We start from the raw sequence: 6,543 nt of genomic DNA, 5'->3' as shown, positions 1-6,543 counted from the left end.
AATACCGTACCACAATTTGTACATCAACCGGGACAACTTTTTACCTATTGGTCTACGGTAATGAAGTCGTTATCCCCGCCGAGGTAGAAATTCCTTCTTTGAGAATTATATAAGAAGCTGAACTCAGCGATGCCGAATAGATAAACAACCGCTATGAGAAATTATCTCTCATTGACAGGAAAAGAATGAATGCAGTATGTCATGGTAAACTCTATCAAAACAGAATGTCCAGAGCTTTCAACAAAAGGGTCAAACCTATACAGTTCACACCGAGACAGCTGGTGCTGAAATTGATCTTTCCCCATCAGGATGAAGCCAAAAGGAAATTCTCACCCTACTGGCAATGCCCTTATATGGTTCACAGGATACTAACAGGAGGATCACTCATACTCGTAGAGATGGACGGAGAAATTTGGCCAAAGCCTATCAATTCAGATGCAGTCAAAAGATACTATGTGTAACCAGTTTGCATTTCTTTATATGATGTAATTGAACTACGCTTGACCTGATTCCCATTTAAGAGGGGATACGTAGGCATCGCCTTGTGTTCAGTCACAATTCAATAAAAATTTATTTTCCCCATAATCAGAAACTGGGGCAAAATTTTTAGAAGGACCCTTAAAATTTCGAAGCAATTTCAGCCAACGGCACTGTACGTGGAATAGCCAGAAATTCATCTAGATAACTGGGGTAGAATTTTGAGGAGGGCCCTCAAAATTCTATGTCAAGAAGGTCGCAATGTCTTTAATAATGTCACAGTTACTGGTTCATCTTATCGATTTTTAAATTGCATATTACTATGTTTCAAATAACTATTCATACATTTTTTGAAAACTTTATTTTTAGCCAAATTCTGCCTATAGCGACTCGAACAGGACTCTAGAGCGGGGCGGAGCAAAGCAAGCAGACAAAGGCACGAACCAACCTCTCCCGCAAAACTCATTATTTTTCTTTTTGTGCAGGAACAGGGAATAACCACAAGTACGTGCACCTTAAAATCATTACCTTTATAACAATCGGACTGCCAAGCGCAAATACATCTCCAGCTAAGAAATATTCTTCTCCTACTTGCTATTTATCCATTGCATGAGACTAAGCATTATCTCCTCTTCTTGCATGAGGCTAATCCCTGCCTTCTCAACTGCGTAAGGCTAAGCACTGCCTTCCATTGCATGAGACTAAACCATGTCTCCTTTTCTTGCATAAGGCTAAGCATTGCCTTCTCCCTGTATGAGACTAAGAATTGTCTCCTCTTCTCGCATGAGGCTAAGCCTTGCCTCCTCAACTGCATAAGGCTAAGCAATGTCTTCTATTGCATGAGACTAAGCCTTGTCTCCCTTTCTTGCATGAGTCTAAGCATTGCCTCCCCAAATTGCATAAGGCTAAGCATTGTCTTCCATTGCATGAGACTAAGCCCTGTCTTATTTTCTTGCATGAGGCTAAGCATTGCCTCCCCAAATTGCATACAGCTAAGCATTGCCTTCCATTGCATGAGACTAAGACCTATCTCCTCTTCTTGCATGAGGCTAAGCTCTGCCTCCTCAATTGCATAAGGCTAAGCATTGCCTTTTATTGTATGAGACTAAGCATCATTTTCTTTCATAAGACTAACCATTGCCTCCCCAATTGCATAAGGCTAAGATCTACCTTTCCTTGTGTGATGCCAAATACTATGCTACTAGAAATTTAGCACTATTTTGCCTTCCCGAGGCTAAGCTATGTCCCAATCTTATGCAAGAGTAAGCTCTGTCTTGTTTCTCTTATATGACCCAGCATCATGTCTCTGCATCTCATGGGATCAAACATTGCCATCTTATCCAAAGGCTTCATAGCCCGAAGGCGTCATCCTCATAGCCTGAAGACACCATGTCATGGCCTGAGGATCTCTCAATATCGCACATCATTATTCAAAGGTGTCATGGTTCAGAGGCACCAGTCTCATGACCCGAGAACATCATCTCATGGCCTGTGAATCCCTTATCTCATGATTCATGGCCCGGGATGTCATGGTCTAGGGACGTCATCCTCACTATCCAAAGACAACCTTCATGGTCCAAAGGAAATTTGCATCATGTTTATATTCTCGCAATAATCTATATATATTTGCACGCATCGTGTTTTAAGTTTTGTAGGTAATCCAGGAAGTAACTATTCTTCAAACGTGAGAAATCTTCGCTCCGGTTTCCGTTTGCAACGTTAACATTTTGCAAATATTTTAAACGTAACCAACCACCATCAATTCCCATTTCTTACTCTATGGATATTTAGATTCTTGCTCTATAACACATCCGTTATGTTTCAAATTCACATTCATAACTCCGCATAAATCCATCTGATACTATCCTTCCCAAAAAAAACCCTTTCCGAAACACACGACCATTCCTATAACAATTCCATTGGTTTCATTCACCGTTGGGTACAAAACTACACATGACCTGATTCCTGTAAAACCAGGGATATGTAGGTAGCTCAGAAACCAAAGTGCGGCCTATATTTTTCAAGTCACTCCATTCGGTCAAAATCGATCATCATTTCTTACCGGACAACCTTTTCATCCTTCCTAGGTAAAGAGGACAACTGTTGATACCCAATTTTTTTCTCATATTTTTTCAAATATATATATATATATATACTTTCAAAATAGTGGATATGCACCATCACTTGATTTATAAACATATACAAGTATTTTTCATAATTTTCTATAATTATTAAAAGGATTAAAATCAATATATTCCTACATTTTTATTATATAAATACTCATTAATTACCTCACAAATTATTTTATAATGATTTTATCATCTAATTTCACCATTTACACCCATATTAGGTTTTAAATATTTTCTTAACATATTTTTCATAATTACATTTGCATTTTTAAGGCCAAAATTGCACATTTGCAATAATAGCCTATATGTACTTATAATTATTTTATTTATGCCAAAATAATCATTTTATACTTTTATAATGTTAGATAACTATTTTATTTGTTTTTTATTCACAAATAATATTTTTATTTATTTATTTATTATTTTTATAAATTATTTATTAATTAAATTTGGGTATTTAAATAACAACCCATTTTTGAGCCTATTTTCGGACCAACCCCCAACCCAATGACCTAAACACCTAGCCCAACACTTTAGCTAAAAACCTGCTAGCCTAGTCCTCATATCCATTTCTATACCCGACCCAATCTCCCTTAAATTCAGGTCATTGATCTTTCAAGATCAACGACCCTCATTTATTCCCCAATTTTAAATTAACCAGCCCAACCCTAATCTCCTCATTCCCTAAACCCCGCCGCCCTTAAATGCTCTCTATTCTTCTTCTCTTTTGTGGAAACCCTAGCACCGTCACCTATTACCCTCTCTGATTCCAACCCAAAATGGAATCAATCAATGATTTTACCTTGTTGACCCCCTGTCACTCCTGGTTTACTCGCTTATGGTGTTACATAATTGCTTGCCTAACATGACAAGCGGATCTCTTTAATTTTGAACCAAATCTGGTTCAAATCTTTGACCTCTTTCTATTTGTGTTCGTTCTCGTTTCTTTATGGTATGAATCTCTGAGATTCTTCGCGATTTTCTACTTACCCTAAAAGTAGGGTTCTGATCTTTCTAGATCTAATATTGTTCTCTATTCTTTGATTAGTTTTCCTTTAATTTTTTCGTCTATATGTCTTTGTACATCTTATTATAACTCTCTTCGTTAATTTCTGACTGATTTTTACTTACCCTAAAATTAGGGGTTTTGATTCTTTGAAATCAAACCAAATCTGCTCGATTCTTTAATTATTGATTTAAGATCTTTGTCTATATAATCCTCTTTACTTGTTATTTCTGCCGATTTTGTATGTTTTACCTAAACTAGGGTTTCGAGTTTTTCTTTTCTTACTAACTATTAGATGTTTTCCTTTGTGGTACTTTGACTAATTATTACCATATTTGTGTGCTCTAATTTAGTGTTATTTAAACCCCTCCCCCATTCCCCTTTAGACTTAGAGTTCGAAACATTTTCACTACCATAAACTATAGACTGTTATTATTCTATCTTTTAATTCTTGGCTGGCTGGAAGCTAAAGCCAGAAATCCTCTATTGTTTGCTTCTGTTGGTGACCATTGCTACATTTCTAGATTCTTTTATGTTTCATCTGAATTCGTAAGTTATTTAATCCTTTGTTCCTTTATTACTCGTTTAATATGTTATTGTTATTAGACTAGTTATTTTCTGTATTCAAGGCTAGGATTATATTTTAGTATTAAACATGTTTTTGATACCTTTACTTAAGAACTAGTTAATTATGTAAGCCTTAGTAGACTCATTAGCTTGTTGTTAAACCTGTTGCCATATTACATGTCTGTTTCTGTGCTCACCATGTTAGGATACCTTTGTTAAATTGTTATTGCTAATTAATGTTTCCCTGACTTATCAGCTCCCTTTCTGTGACTTAGCCTGATATGAAATCTTTGTCATCTTTGTGAAGCATGAACTGATCCTTATTAGTATATGACTTTGTTAACTTTCAAAACTTTATCAAGTCTGCTTAATTTCAAATGTGTTTGTTCTATGTGTTATTTTGTCCCTATATGCACTCTCCAATCTACCCTTCTCTCTTAAATTGTCATTCTTTTCTGGCTGAAAGCTAAAGCAATTTAAGTACTGTCCCCTGGCCTTCCTAGTGTAAGCAATGCTTAGGGTTCCTATAAGACCCTCGTGAACTCTGACACACCAGGATTTGGTGCATAGTTTTCCTTGAATTGTTCTGATTATTCCTCTCGAGTGTGAGCACTGCCCAGAGTTCTTGAAGCCCTTGGAAACTCTGACACACTAGAAATTTGGGCTTGGTATTGAGATAGAGGTGATTCATTCATTGCTGGTCACTATGTATCAATGAACATGGGCTTTTGGAGTTATTGTGAGTTGAAGGCTTGGCCTGTCCAGTCGTATTTTGGCCTGCTGCAGGCTTCCTATAGTTATGTACCTTGTAATTCATTCATTCGATTCTGGTCTTAATAATTATTTGTAATAACAATTGGGGCAATAATAAATTGGAAAATGGGCTTATTTTTTGATATTTTGTATGAAATGGGTAGATAACATACCTATAGGTATTTACTTTGCGCTATTGTATGTTAGATAACCTTCCTATAGACTTTACTTTATTTAAAACATTCTGCTATTATATGCTAGAAAACTTGCCTAGATGTGTACTTTGTCTGTTATTACATCTTAGATAACCTGCCTATAGGAGTTTACTTTGGCTTAAATATGCTCGGTAGATAACCTGCCTATAGGGATTTTCTTTGGCTCAAATAAGTTCTATGAATATCCTGCCTATTTTGCTTTACATGATTAGACACCATGCCTATAGGAAATAAAATAACTAAGTTCAACTTTCATTACATCATATTCAAATCTACCTCTTTGGAAATCATGCATGTAGGTTTAATCGATTGTCACACTTGCTCAGTTAGTATGCATATCTATAAGAAGTAATAGCAGTTTCAATCATCAGAGGTAGAACTCATGTCCATAGGGTAATTACCATATGCATTAAGTACTAAAACTGGAACTTCATATGGTGTATTGCTGAATATCACTAGAAAGCATGCCTATAGGAATAATTGAGTAATTCTGAATATTCTTCGTTGTTATCACTATCAACTGCTGAGTAATTCGCCTAGATAACATGTCTATAGGTTTAATCGCTTCTAATTATATTCAGTAGGCATATACGCAATCACGTAGGAATTGCTTTACATAAACTGCCAGTATGATTAGAATTCCGAATCACCTAGAGATCATGTCTATAGGACCTAACAACCTTTACTTTTGAAACTGTAAATACACCTAATCTGTTTACGTGCATTTGGTTCCTAATGTGTGTAGGATAATATGATACCCTATTTGTTTTATATAAAAGTCCAACTTGTTTTTGTATGTCACTTAGTTTTACCATTTTTGAGCAACCTAAGTTGAGTCTAGAACCATCCAAAATAGAGGTCCAAATGCCTCAGGGACCATAGGTAAGGGACGGGTAGTAGACGCATAGGGTGCGATTTAGAATTGACTATAGCGTTTTTAGGTAAATAACTTAATGATAGTAATCGGGTAGCAGGAGATGATAGTCTATGCCCGCTGAATAATATTTGTAACACTCCCGTCCTAGAGGAGTTATGAAGTATTATTTATATTGCACGGGGTGATCCTTTAGGCTAAAAAACTTAGGACCCCCCATTCCTATTAAAATAATCCCCTCTTTTCTCTATTAGACTAATTCACATGATTTGAGTTTGGACGGGACCCACCGCTATGGACCTCGAGGAGTGCCTAACACCTTCTTCTCGAGGTAATTCGAGCCCTTGCCCGATCTTTGGTGACTCAACTAGTAAACCTGAGTCATTTGCAATAGGTTCCCTAACACACCTTAATCCGTTAGGTGGTGACTCTCTTTTAATAACCATTCCTCCCCTTCCTTAAAAGAGTTGTCAATGTCGAAACCCGATTTTGCGAGAAAACAAGGGCGCGTCAATATCTCAG

Source organism: Nicotiana sylvestris, chromosome 12, assembly GCF_000393655.2.
Source record: "Nicotiana sylvestris chromosome 12, ASM39365v2, whole genome shotgun sequence".
NCBI lineage: Eukaryota > Viridiplantae > Streptophyta > Magnoliopsida > Solanales > Solanaceae > Nicotiana > Nicotiana sylvestris.
Note: the sequence above shows the minus strand (reverse complement) of the source record.